The 14,895-nt window shown below is 44.1% G+C and overlaps 1 long non-coding RNA gene across 1 annotated transcript in view; it reads right to left on the reverse strand.

Moving 5' to 3' along the window:
* Positions 1-13,593, reverse strand: part of LOC311119453 — a 32,709-nt gene extending 19,116 nt beyond the window's left edge. The window contains exon 1 of the long non-coding RNA XR_014611973.1: positions 13,484-13,593. This is a non-coding gene — a long non-coding RNA (uncharacterized lncRNA). The remainder of the gene's footprint in view (positions 1-13,483) is intronic.
* Between the last annotated feature and the right edge of the window lie 1,302 nt (positions 13,594-14,895).

Consider the following 14,895-nt stretch of genomic DNA (forward strand, 5'->3'; position numbering starts at 1 on the left):
AAGTCCATATTATGGCAAGAACAGCTCAAATAAGCAAAGAGAAACGACAGTCCATCATTACTTTAAGACATGAAGGTATGAAGGTCAGTCAATACGGAAACTTTCAAGAACTTTGAAAGTTTCTTCAAGTGCAGTCGCAAAAACCATCAAGCACTATGATGAAACTGGCTCTCATGAGGACCGCCACAGGAAAGGAAGACCCAGAGATACCTCTGCTGCAGAGGATAAGTTCATTTGAGTTACCAGCCTCAGAAATCGGCAATTAACTGCACCTCAGATTGCAGCCCAAATAAATGCTTCACAGAGTTCAAGTAACAGACACATCTCAACATCAACTGTTCAGAGGAGACTGCGTGAATCAGGCCTTCATAGTCGAATTGCTGCAAAGAAACCACTACTAAAGGACACCAATAAGAAGAAGAGACTTGCTTGGGCCAAGAAACACGAGCAATGGACATTAGACCGGTGGAACTATGTCCTTTGGTCTGATGAGTCTAAATTTGAGATTTTTGGTTCCAACAGCCGTGTCTTTGTGAGACGCAGAGTAAGTGAACGGATGATCTCCGCATGTGTGGTTCCCACCGTGAAGCACGGAGGAGGAGGTGTGATGGTGCTTTGCTGGTGACACTGTCAGTGATTTATTTAGAATTCAAGGCACACTTAACCAGCATGGCTACCACAGCATTCTGCAGCGATACGTCATCCCATCTGGTTTGGGCTTAGTGAGACTATCATTTGATTTTCAACAGGACAATGACCCAAAACACACCTCCAGGCTGTGTAAGGGCTATTTGACCAAGAAGGAGAGTGATGGAGTGCTGCATCAGATGACCTGGCCTCCACAATCACCCGACCTCAACCCAATTGAGATGGTTTGGGGTGAGTCGAACCGCAGAGTGAAGGAAAAGCAGCCAACTAGTGCTCAGCATATGTGGGAACTACTTCAAGACTATTGGAAAAGCATTCCAGGTGACTGCTGGTTGAGAGAATGCCAAGAGTGTGCAAAGCTGTCATCAAGGCAAAGGGTGGCTACTTTGAAGAATTTCAAATATATTTTGATTTGTTTAACACTTTTCTGGTTACAACATGATTCCATATGTGTTATTTCATAGTTTTGATGTCTTCAGTATTATTCTACAATGTAGAAAATAGACTAACTGTAAGTCGCTCTGGATAAGAGTGTCTGCTAAATGACTAAAATGTAAATGTAAATGTAAGAACCCTTGAATGAGTAGGTGTGTCCAAACATTTGACTGGTACTGTATATGTTAAAACGCCACAGTTCACCGCCACCCAACATGTGAGAGCTAACTCACTGTGGCCTTCACTGCTTGTAGCCATTTGTCTTTGCGGTGTGCCTCTAATCTTACCAGGCATATCCAGAGATCATAGAGGCTAATGGTCAAATTAAGTCTCCTAGACTCTAACCTCAAAGCTGCTGTTGATGACATCACTGCAGTGATTTTTTTTTTTTTTTGCAACAAGAGTTACTGATAAGTGTTGTAACTTTATCTGTAATAACTGCCATCTAATACTAACAAGTGAGTGATTCAGACCATGATATCCTGATGAGTTTAGGACTCCATCTCCAAGAGAAAGTGAAAGCAGAGAACACAAGTCCTCTCTTTAAATATGTTTGTCTCCGATCCTCATTGGTCAATAAAACACACTAGACACTTTCAGAGAGTTCAGTAGCATGCATAAAGACTTTACAGTGTATAAAATCAAGGTTTATGTCTCAAATAAAAAAGTGTTGTCTACTAATCCTCTGCTGAGGCATGGCCTGTGTGTGTATCTGTGTTCAGGGTGTGTGTGTATGTGTGTTCGGAATGTGTGTGTATGTGTGTTCGGGGTGTGTGTGTGAGTGACAGACATCTGTCGTCATTCAGAGAGGCTGTAAACACGTTGCTACACACGTTTTACAAAGACCCATGAGTAGTTTACATTTACATTTTAGTCATTTAGCAGACGCTCTTATCCAGAGCGACTTACAGGAGCAATTAGGGTTAAGTGCCTTGCTCAAGGGCACATTTACGTCATTTAGCAGACGCTCTTATCCAGAGCAACTCACAAATTGGTGCATTCACCCTATAGCCAGTGGGATAACCACTTAGTTAACACACTACTGTGGCCTACCAATCACAGACCAGGGCCCGCATTCACAAAGGGTCTCAGAGTGCTGATCTGGGATCAGTTTAACCTTTTAGATCATAATGAATAACATTACATGGACGGGGGACCAGGAGCCGTATGTACTGTATCTAGCGTCTCAGAGTAAAGAGTTCTGATCTGGGATCAGTTTAACCTTTTAGATCATAATGAATAACATTATATTGACAGTGGGGACCTCGTCCTACTCTGGACACTGAATACAGGCACAGTCATTTCTCTCTCCCCCTCTCTCTCTCTCTGTCTAACAGCCTCTCTTTCTGTCTAATAGCCTCTCTCTGTCTAATAGCCTCTCTGTGTAATAACCTCTCTTTCTCTGTCTAACAGCCTCTCTCTCCCTGTCTAACAGCCTCTCTCTACCTGTCTAATAACCTCTCTTTCTCTGTTTCTCTGTCTAATAACCTCTCTTTCTCTGTCTAATAACCTCTCTCCCGCTCTCTTTGTCTAATAACCTCTCTCCCGCTCTCTTTCTCTGTCTAATAACCTCTCTCCCGCTCTCTTTCTCTGTCTAATAACCTCAGTGGTGGAGAAAGTACCCAATTGTCATACTCTCTTTCTCTGTCTAATAACCTCTTTCTCTGTCTAATAACCTCTCGTTCTCTGTCTAATAGCCTCTTTCTCATAACCTCTCTTTCTCTGTCTAATAACCTCTCTTTGTCTAATAATCTCTCTTTCTCTAATAGCCTCTCTTTCTCTGTCTAATAACCTCTCTTTCTCATAACCTCTTTCTCTCTGTCTAATAACCTCTTTCTCTGTCTGATAACCTCTCTTTCTCTCTGTCTAATAACCTCTCTTTCTCTGTCTAATAACCTCTCTTTCTCTGTCTAATAACCTCTCTTTCTCTGTCTAATAACCTCTCTTTCTCTCTGTCTAATAACCTCTCTTTATCTCTGTCTAATAACCTCTCTTTATCTCTGTCTAATAACCTCTCTTTCTCTGTCTAATAACCTCTCTTTGTCTAATAATCTCTCTTTCTCTAATAGCCTCTCTTTCTCTGTCTAATAACCTCTCTTTCTCATAACCTCTTTCTCTCTGTCTAATAACCTCTTTCTCTGTCTGATAACCTCTCTTTCTCTCTGTCTAATAACCTCTCTTTCTCTCTGTCTAATAACCTCTCTTTATCTCTGTCTAATAACCTCTCTTTATCTCTGTCTAATAACCTCTCTTTCTCTCTGTCTAATAACCTCTCTTTCTCTCTGTCTAATAACCTCTCTTTCTCTCTGTCTAATAACCTCCCTTTCTCTCTGTCTAATAACCTCCCTTTCTCTCTGTCTAATAACCTCCCTTTCTCTCTGTCTAATAACCTCTCTTTACGTCTCTTTTTTTTCACCTCACCAACATGTTTTTTTTTTTTTCAAACCCTATAATATCCCAGAAGCCTCCAGAGCAGAGGGCTTTAGGATCATATGACAGCCTTTCCAAATGGCACCCTATTCCCTATGTAGTGCACTACTTTAGACCAGGACCCATAAGGCACTGCAGTATATAGGGAATAGTGAGCCATTTGGGATGCAACCCTTTTCTTCTGCTTTCACTTCGGGTGTCAACAAACAAGTTAGTTCAGTCCCCTCTCTCTCTCTCTCTCTCTCCCTCTTTCTACTTAACTGGCTCTTTTCCTCCAGTAGTTTTTCCTCTCTTCCTCCCGTTTCTAGCTGTACCAGGCACTACTGAGAGAACCCACTGGGGTCGGCTGATGCAACAGGCCTCAACGCTTTGGAGAGAAAACAACACTCAGTAAAGTGAGATAAGTCTATGAGCGAGAGCGAGAGAGAGAAATAGAGAGAGAGAGCGAGCGAGAGAGAGATAGCCTTGCCATTGAGAAAGGCCGCCGTAGGCAGACCTGGCTCTCAAGAGAAGACAGGCTATGTGCACACTGCCCACAAAATGAGGTGGAAACTGAGCTGCACTTCCTAACCTCCTGCCAAATGTATGACCATATTAGAGACACATATTTCCCTCAGATTACAGCGATCCACAAAGAATTCGAAAACAAACCCAATTTTGATAAACTCCCTTATCTACTGGGTGAAAAACCACAGTGTGCCATCACAGCAGCAATATTTTTGAACTGTTGCCACAAGAAAAGGGCAACCAGTGAAGCACAAACACCATTGTAAATACAACCCATATTTATGTTTATTTATTTTCCCATTTGTACTTTAACTATTTGCACATTGTTACAACACTGTATATATACATAATGACATTTGAAATGTCTTTACTCTTTTGAAACTTCTGAGTGTAATGTTTACTGTTAATATTTATTGTTTATTTCACTTTTGTTTACTATCTACTTCACTTGCTTTGGCAATGTTAACACACGTTTCCCATGCCAATAAAGCCCTTAAATTGAAATTGAATTGAATTGAGAGAGAGAGAGAGAGGTCTGCTCACCAACCAAGAATTCACTACTGACATTACTGCTGATAGACAGTACTGACATATAAATATATATATATAGACAAACCCCGTTTGAATAAAATGGGACCTCCCGAGTGGCGCAGCGGTCTAAGGCATCACTACAGACCCTGGTTCGATCCCAGGCTGTGTTACAGCCGGCCGCGACCGGGAGACCCATGAGGCGGCGCACAATTGGCCTAGCGTCGTCCAGGTTAGGGAAGGGTTTGGCCAGCCGGGATGTCCTTGTCCCATCGCGCTCTAGCGACTCCTTGTGGCGGGCTGGGCACATGCACGCTGACTTCGGTCGCCAGCTGGATGGTGTTTCCTCCGACACATTGGTGCGGCTGGCTTTCGGGTTAAGCGAGCAGTGTGTCAAGAAGCAGTGCGGCTTGGCAGGGTCGTGTTTCGGAGGACGCATGGCTCTCGACCTTCGCCTCTCCCAAGTCCATACGGGAGTTGCAGCGATGGGACAATTGAGGAAATTGGGGAGAAAAAGGGGTAAAAAGTACCCAAAGAAATATAATTTACAAAAATAAAATCAACACTATGTAGGCTACTGAGCTTGTCTGATGCTTTAAGCACTGCCATTAAAAATGAAGACACTAATTACTAAAAAAGAGGGAGGCAGAGATCAATAATAGCCCAGCCAGAAGAAAAATAACCTGTTCCCAAACCTCCTCCCGCTTTCTCTGCTCACATAGTAACTAAAACTAAGGGGGAATTAAGGACATTCTATGATAGACTGTATCTAGAGTGCCTACAGAGACAGGGAAAGAATGTGCCTCTGTTTGTGTGTTAAAAGGTGAACGTCCAAAGATAAGATTACTTCTGACGTTTGTTGTTCTGTTGCAGGGTGACATAAGGGTCCATGCTGACACACACACACACAGGTTACACAACTTAGACATGGGCCCACTGACTCCTGTCACACCCCTGAGCTGGTTAGAGCCGTGCAGGAGGCCAGAAGGACAAGACATTTACATTTTAGTCATTTAGCAGACGCTCTTTATCCAGAGCGACTTACAGTTAGTGCATACATTATTTTATGTTTTTCATACTGCCCCCCCCCCCCGTGGGAATCGAACCCACAACCCTGGCGTTGCAAACACCATGCTCTACTGAGTTACATCCCTGCCGGCCATTCCCTCCCCATACCCTGGACGACGCTGGGCCAATTGTGCGCCGCCCCATGGGTCTCCCGGTCGCGGCCGGCTACGACAGAGCCTGGATTCGAACCAGGATCTCTAGTGCAAATCGTCCTGCAAGACAATTCAGTCTATGGTTTCTTTGGGAAATACATAGCCTCTCTGGAATGGCTATATCTCCAAATATCTAACAAGTAGGCCAAACATGTACAGTGGCACTCAGTGATGTGTTGTGTTGGATTTAACCCAAACATAACACTTTGTATTCAGGACATAAAGTTAATTTATTGGCCACATTTTTTGCAATTTTACTTTAGTGCCTTATTGCAAACAGGATGCAATATTTTTATTCTTTACAGGCTTCCTTCTTTTCACTCTGTCATTTAGGTTAGTATGACTACAATCCATCCTCAGTTTTCTCCTATAACAGCCATTAAACTCTGTACCTGTTTCAAAGACACCATTGGCCTCATGGTGAAATCCCTGAGCGGTTTCCTTCCTCTCCGGCAACTGAGTTAAGAAGGACGCCTGTATCTTTGTAGTGACTGGGTGTGTTGATACGCCATCCAAAGTGTAATTAATAACTTCACCATGCTCAAAGGGATATTCAATGTCTGCTTTTATTTTATTTTTTTACCCATCTACCAATAGGGTCCCTTCTTTGTGAGGCACTGGAAAACCTCCCTGGTATTTGTGGTTGAATCTGTTTGAAATTCACTGCTCGACTTAGGGACCCTTACAGATAATTGTATGTGTGGGGTGCAGAGATGAGGTAGTCATTCAAAAATCACGTTAAAAACACTATTATTGCACACAGAAGTCCACGCAACTTTATTATGTGACTTGTTAAGCACATTTGTACTACTGAATGTATTTAGGCTTGCCAAAACAAAGGGGTTCAATACTTACTGACTAAAAACATTTGAGCTTTTCATTTTGAAATAATTTGTAAAGAATTCTAAAAACATAATTCCAGTTGACATTATGGGGTATTGTGTGTAGGCAGTGACGAATCTCAATTTAATCCATTTTCAATTCAGGCTGTAAGACAACAAAAGAAGGCAAAACATGTATATATAAATGTTGTGTTTATTAGTAGCCAATGAGAAGGCAAAACAAATGTTTCAATTTGACTAATCAGTGCTCTAGGGCTGTCACCCGTCCAGTATCTTGATACCAGGAAGTAAGAAATCAAAGGAAACAAAACACGCAGAGGACTTTATTTCTTGAGGAACACCGTCCTAAATGTTGGAGAAGAAAAAAAATAGCCTTATGTTGTCATCCTGAGTCACACGTTTATTATTTTTGAGCCACATGTTTATTTAGCAAGTTATAGCACACAACATTTGACATAAACTAGGTTTTTTAAAGGACCAAAGAGTTTCATCTGCTTTGCGTTTTCTTTTCTTTTTTGCCAAGGAAAGTCTGGTATCGTAGCATGGTGATACTGGCATCGTGACAACACTACAAGTCCTCTCAAGTGTAGAGTGTAGCGCAAAGAGCCTGAGTGGACGTGTTTAACACCGGTCGTGTTTAGTCACTCCCCTCCCACAGGCACTGGGCTGTCGTCAAACATCATCCTAATGGTTTGCTAATTTAGCTAGAACACAGGCTTCCCCTGTTAATGGACATATCACACACACAAACACACTGTTTTAATGGAGCTGTCGTCCACTTGAACAAGCCTGTTCCCCCAAGGAGGGCAAGGTTAAGTTTCATCAGCATCCAGCTGGTCTAGCCAGTCTCTGGTTAACACTACACACACATGGGCAAACACACAAACTTTTCTCCAAACCCACACAACACGTCCCTTAACAACAACACCTGCCCTCCCTAACAAAACCCTTGCACCCATTGGCCCCCCTTCTACCTTTTACTCTCTCTCTCACACACACACACACACACACACACTCCATAACCAACACCCTCCAGCAACCATCCTCTAGCCTCACAGACAGACAGACAGACAGACAGACAGACAGACAGACAGACAGACAGACAGGGCCCCGATTTGAGTTGGCCACCAAAACAATGGCAGCATTCAGCCTCTTCTGATCCCTGAACAAAAGGAGAAACTCAACCCGGAGAGGAGAGAGGACCACTCCACTCCAGCCGTACATTCAGACTGCATCCCTGACGGCACCTTATTCCATATGTAGTGCACTACTTTGGACCAGGGTTGGAATAGGGCTCTGTTCAAAAGTGGTGCACTACATAGGGGGATATGGTGTCGGTTGGGACGCAGTCATCTTCCCTGCAACAGCAGACAGATATGAAAGATGTCCCTTTCTCACCAGAACACTGGTTACTTATGACCAAGTGACCTGAGGCTGTTTTTAAAAGGCGTTTTAAAAACAGGTGTAAAACTATCCCCTTCCTGGTTGGGGTAACTAGGCTGGGAGGGCTAGAGAAACAAGGGGGTGTAGGGTGAGGATCGGAAAGGGGGGGGGGGGTGGAGAGAGGTGTAAACATTGAGGGGTGCTGCCTGGACTTGTCAGCAGCGTGAGCCCCAACAGTACTGGCACCCTGGCCATAGAGCTCTGGTCTAAAGTAGTGCACTATATAGTGAACAGGGTGCCATTTGGGAGGCACCACTGGGCTCCGTAATATATTCAACCAAAGATTGGTTTGCACTGATGGTGACAAAACCGGTTTGAACCTCCCATACAACTTCATTAAGATTCCTTCCGTGTCGTTCCCATAACAACCGGCCGGGGGGATAGAAATAGTAGGAGGAATGGGAGGGGTGGGGGGGGGGTTTGTCTGAATGAGGGAGACCCTGCTGAGAAAGAAGTCTCACGCTTGGCCCCTCCTAAACCCCATACACCCCCCCCCCCCCCCCGACTACCAGGAACATGTAAACAGAGGATAAATACATGGTTTAGACTATAGAGTCTATAGTAGTTACAGGGACGCAATGTTCTCTACTGTGGCTGCAAGGATAAGGGACTATTTACAGTTTTAGGTTCAAAGTTTGACTTGAGGGCTCATCGGTTGAATTTGAAGAAAGAAACAACCTGTTGGGTCAAACCACTACAGACATCCTCCCACCGGTAGAGCAGCTGGTGATTGGTGTGCTTGATTTATCAACAGTTCCAAGTAGTAGCCTACCACTAACAAGCCTAGAAAGCAAGTAACCTATAGACGATCTGTAATACGACTAGCCACTTGAAGTTGGCTTCAGCTGGCCCAGATAGGTTCCCAATCTCCCATCCTCATAACTAGCTACCCAGAAGCCATTTCAGGCTGTCAATCAAGTTAGAGTAGCTAGCTTGTCTAACGATCTTAGCTGGCATGTCTGCTGGCAAGCAATAACTAAATGTACTGAATAAGACTCACATTCCTTTCTATCATTTACCCAGATTTGAGCAGAGAAGCATATTTAGCTTGTTTAAATAAAGAACCACCAGTCAGGAGGTCACAGACAGCTCAAGAGGCATGTTAGATATGCAGAACAATATACATTTATATGTATATTACAGATCAGGGACCAATTATGTAATTCTGTTACCGTAATTTCGTTACCGGGTGTAAATCCACTTCACGTACTGTAGTTCAATAACCAAAATATATATTTTTTCAACCTCAAGGTGCCATGTCGTAGCTGACGCCCCATTCTTTCTGCAGACATCTTTTGATCTTACATTTGGAGCAGACATTTAACAGAATGTTTGGAAAAACGTGGTCGCATAAAACCCTGAGGAAGATTTTACCGTAATTCTGTTACCAAAGTTTGCATCTGCACAGTTCTTCCACTAAATTAGTTATGGTACATTTTCCAGAGAAATGGTTAAAAGCAGTCCTTGTGCATAGAGGTGTATGGTTTATTAAACTATGAAATAAGTTTTTCTAAAAAGTTAGTAGCTCAGTTGGTAGAGCATGGCGCTTGTAACGCCAGGGTTGTGGGTTCGTTTCCCACGGGGGGCCAGTATGAAAATTTATGCACTCACTAACTGTAAGTCGCTCTGGATAAGCGCGTCTGCTAAATGACTAAAAATGTAAAAAATAAAATGTAAAAACAACATTAATTTATATTTATTCTGGTTTTGTGAACAGATCTTAGGGGCTGGGCCAGTAACAACTATGTTGGCCACATCTTTCCTTCTAGCTTCTAGCTCTAAATACAGGGGGAAAACCCAACAAAGTCCAGCGAGGTGATCAGATCAACAACTCTAAAGTAAAAGTGAAAGAAAAAAGAGAGACTCTCAGCCAGTCAATCCCTGGCATTGATGAGAGAGGAATGCCCACACTGGGAGGGCTGGAGGGAAAGTCACCCACAATGAGAGACTGGCCAACTGACGTGATGCCATCGGTGTACCCATGTCCACACTGGGAGGGCTGGAGGGCAAGTCACCCACAATGAGAGACTGGCCAACTGACGTGATGCCATCGGTGTACCCATGTCCACACTGGGAGGGCTGGAGGGCAAGTCACCCACAATGAGAGACTGGCCAACTGACGTGATGCCATCGGTGTACCCACCACCCACACGCTGGTGGGATGCCATTAGGGTCCACACCTGTCAAATACAGCTAGCTCTGCCACTGAGCCACATACAACTAACACACACTATTGAGTTTAACCAACATGCCGTTTAAATTACCCGTGTCGACATTGTCCTGTATAACCTGTAAAACTGCATTTAAATACACAGAGAGGAGGAGATCTGAAACAAGACTGATAGTCTGACGTTACGTTACAGAGAGGAGGAGTCTGACGTTACAGAGAGGAGGAGTCTGATGTTACAGAGAGGAGGAGTCTGATGTTACGTTACAGAGAGGAGGAGTCTGATGTTACAGAGAGGAGGAGTCTGATGTTACGTTACAGAGAGGAGGAGTCTGATGTTACGTTACAGAGAGGAGGAGTCTGATGTTACGTTACAGAGAGGAGGAGTCTGATGTTACGTTACAGAGAGGAGGAGTCTGATGTTACGTTACAGAGAGGAGGAGTCTGATGTTACGTTACAGAGAGGAGGAGTCTGATGTTACAGAGAGGAGGAGTCTGATGTTACGTTACAGAGAGGAGGAGTCTGATGTTACGTTACAGAGAGGAGGAGTCTGATGTTACGTTACAGAGAGGAGGAGTCTGATGTTACAGAGAGGAGGAGTCTGATGTTACAGAGAGGAGGAGTCTGATGTTACAGAGAGGAGGAGTCTGATGTTACAGAGAGGAGGAGTCTGATGTTACAGAGAGGAGGAGTCTGATGTTACGTTACAGAGAGGAGGAGTCTGATGTTACGTTACAGAGAGGAGGAGTCTGATGTTACGTTACAGAGAGGAGGAGTCTGATGTTACGTTACAGAGAGGAGGAGTCTGATGTTACAGAGAGGAGGAGTCTGATGTTACAGAGAGGAGGAGTCTGATGTTACGTTACAGAGAGGAGGAGTCTGATGTTACGTTACAGAGAGGAGGAGTCTGATGTTAAAACAGAGAGGAGGAGTCTGATGTTACAGAGAGGAGGAGTCTGATGTTACAGAGAGGAGGAGTCTGATGTTACAGAGAGGAGGAGTCTGATGTTACAGAGAGGAGGAGTCTGATGTTACAGAGAGGAGGAGTCTGATGTTACAGAGAGGAGGAGTCTGATGTTACAGAGAGGAGGAGTCTGATGTTACAGAGAGGAGGAGTCTGATGATACGGTGATAGTTACATCCAGTATGTAGGTTGAGTTTGCCGTGTGTGTTAGAACAGTTACTGTACTGTTAACACACTAGTCTGTTGCTGCCCTGAGGGTCTCCCCTGCTTCCCCTGACCTGCTACTGAGATGTGTTACTGTACTGTTAACACACTAGTCTGTTGCTGCCCTGAGGATCTCCCCTGCTTCCCCTGACCTGCTACTGAGATATGTTACTGTACTGTTAACACACTAGTCTGTTGCTGCCCTGAGGATCTCCCCTGCTTCCCCTGACCTGCTACTGAGATGTGTTACTGTACTGTTAACACACTAGTCTGTTGCTGCCCTGAGGATCTCCCCTGCTTCCCCTGACCTGCTACTGAGATGTGTTACTGTACTGTTAACACACTAGTCTGTTGCTGCCCTGAGGATCTCCCCTGCTTCCCCTGACCTGCTACTGAGATATGTTACTGTACTGTTAACACACTAGTCTGTTGCTGCCCTGAGGATCTCCCCTGCTTCCCCTGACCTGCTACTGAGATATGTTACTGTACTGTTAACACACTAGTCTGTTGCTGCCCTGAGGATCTCCCCTGCTTCCCCTGACCTGCTACTAAGATATGTTACTGTACTGTTAACACACTAGTCTGTTGCTGCCCTGAGGATCTCCCCTGCTTCCCCTGACCTGCTACTGAGATGTGTTACTGTACTGTTAACACACTAGTCTGTTGCTGCCCTGAGGATCTTCCCTGCTTCCCCTGACCTGCTACTGAGATATGTTACTGTACTGTTAACACACTAGTCTGTTGCTGCCCTGAGGATCTCCCCTGCTTCCCCTGACCTGCTACTGAGATATGTTACTGTACTGTTAACACACTAGTCTGTTGCTGCCCCGAGGGTCTCCCCTTCTTCCCCTGACCTGCTACTGAGTTCTGTCCCAAATGGAACACTATCCTGTATATAGAACCCTATGGGTCCTGGTCAAAAGTAGTGCACTATGTAGGGAATAGGCTGCCATTTGGGACAGCATACTAACTCTCTTTTGGACACACAGCCTCTGCTTTAAATCATCACTGGTCTGGTAGAATACGTTTCCAAACAACCTCTGCTCTGGGCCCCGTGTTCAAAAACAGGAGTACTGATCTAGGATCAGGTCCCCTCTGTCCGTGTAATCTTATCCATTACAACTATAAAAATACAAAACGGATCCTAGTTCAGCATTGAGACAGAGATAATATATATACGGCCCCGGCCAAAACCGCTTGTAAAGTACTTGGCGGTTTGTTCCATGTGTTGGAAGTAAAATCTACACTACAGAATGTGGAGGTCAGTGTATGTAAGGATACCACACTGTTCAACCCTCCGTTTTAGTTTGAACGTTCACATAATATCAAATACAACAGGAAAGAATGTAACTTATAGCAACGTGGTAGACCATTCCAGACCAGCTAATGGAAAAAAACAAGAACAGATGCTTTGTTTTTGTTTTATAACAATAGGATAAACCCTTACTAAGTTGTATTGGTCTCCCAAAATCAGGCTGTCAGAGACTGAGAAGGCATGTTTCAGACTTCCATTTTCAATTTCACAAATTTTTAAACACCTCTCAAATATATATATATATATATATATATAGAGAGAGAGAGAGAGAGAGAGAGAACACGACAAGAAATGTTGCAATGTTGAACAACAAAGTGTGCATATTCTTATCATGATGCATCAACAACGATTCAGCATATAACTTCGCAACAGTGTATCCACATCATTAGGAGAATAGATGATGGTAACGTTATGGTTATAAAGTTGCAAAGCCCGGGCAACGACTGGTCTCAATTACAGCTGTTCGTGCTTGAGCTCTGATGTCCAACCACCAGTTCCACACACGCACGCCACATCATCAGCAACTGAAGAAACACAGGAGCATTGCTTTTACCGTTCCAAAGTTATGTCCCCGAAATTCTCTTTATATCCACAACTCTACAGCCACCCCCATTTCACTTCTTTCTCTTCCAAAGCGCTCACCAACATTCCAACCGTGTCACCCCCCAAATACAACTACGCTCGTTTCCAAGGAAAAACGTAGGCTACGTATTTGCAAAGAACTACAATTTATATTGTGCAACATCTACGCGCAAAGTTTGCCTGGTAGAATTACTTACGGTTTGGAGCAGAGTTTGTCGGGGGAAAAAGTTGGTACAACCGAGTGGTCTGTCTCCTTGTCCTGTGCTGTTGTGTGTGAGCTGTCTGTCTGTCGGACTTTGGACTGGGAATAACAAAGCCAAGCCAAGTGTGAACAACACGACGCGGAGCGGAGCGCGGACGGGAACGAGAAGCATGGGGATCCTAGCTCTAGTCCAGGGCGTTACGTAACCAGCTGTATACTTGTAGAAAGGCTCAGTCAGCAACAAGCATGTAGCATAACGGCTCGGAACAGAGCTAGGGAATCCTCTGCAGCCTCCCACCATTTTAGCGAGCTGCGCGCAATGCCCTTCTTTAACCCCTAAATCCCCGTGACGCTGGAGTAATTATCATGTCTTTAAAGAACAAAAATAAAATGCATTGGTTGGGTAGGCCTACAGACTGAAATTGTATTTCATTAGTATATCATTGCACGTCGACCTACATTGAGGTATAATTCAATGCAGATGGTGAAGTGAAGAGATGTTTGAGTTTATAGATGGGTTTTTATTGCAGGTTCAAAGTAGGTTGATGCTGTAGGGGCTATTCTGTCATGAAACAATTAAAGCTGTGGCCCCAAAGCTGCAGCTATTAATAGCAACATGATACCCTGTGGAGCAGAGTTTATTCAGATCATTTCATTGGACAGATAAAGGCAGTACCCCCATGATCCACACATTGAAATACAGTACCACACATACTGTATAATCTCAGAAAGCATGGCCTTTTAACCCTCTCAAATATCCCATCTGTTTGTGGTAACATTCCACTCCAACCATGGCATAACAAAGAGTGCCAAGGAAGGGAATGATAGCTAAACAGACTAGTACCCAGGCTAGGGTTAATGTGCTAATGGTTCACCAAGGAAGGGAATGATAGCTAAACAGACTAGTACCCAGGCTAGGGTTAATGTGCTAATGGTTCACCAAGGAAGGGAATGATAGCTAAACAGACTAGTACCCAGGCTAGGGTTAATGTGCTAATGGTTCACCAAGGAAGGGAATGATAGCTAAACAGATTGGTACCCAGGCTAGGGTTAATGTGCTAATGGTTCACCAAGGAAGGGAATGATAGCTAAACAGACTGGTACCCAGGCTAGGGTTAATGTGCTAATGGTTCACCAAGGAAGGGAATGATAGCTAAACAGACTGGTACCCAGGCTAGGGTTAATGTGCTAATGGTTCACCAAGGGAGGGAATGATAGCTAAACAGACTGGTACCCAGGCTAGGGTTAATGTGCTAATGGTTCACCAAGGGAGGGAATGATAGCTAAACAGATTGGTACCCAGGCTAGGGTTAATGTGCTAATGGTTCACCAAGGGAGGGAATGATAGCTAAACAGATTGGTACCCAGGCTAGGGTTAATGTGCTAATGGTTCACCAAGGGAGGGAA

This window comes from Coregonus lavaretus (assembly GCF_964263955.1).
Source record: "Coregonus lavaretus genome assembly, contig: HAP1_SCAFFOLD_4808, whole genome shotgun sequence".
NCBI classification, from domain to species: domain Eukaryota; kingdom Metazoa; phylum Chordata; class Actinopteri; order Salmoniformes; family Salmonidae; genus Coregonus; species Coregonus lavaretus.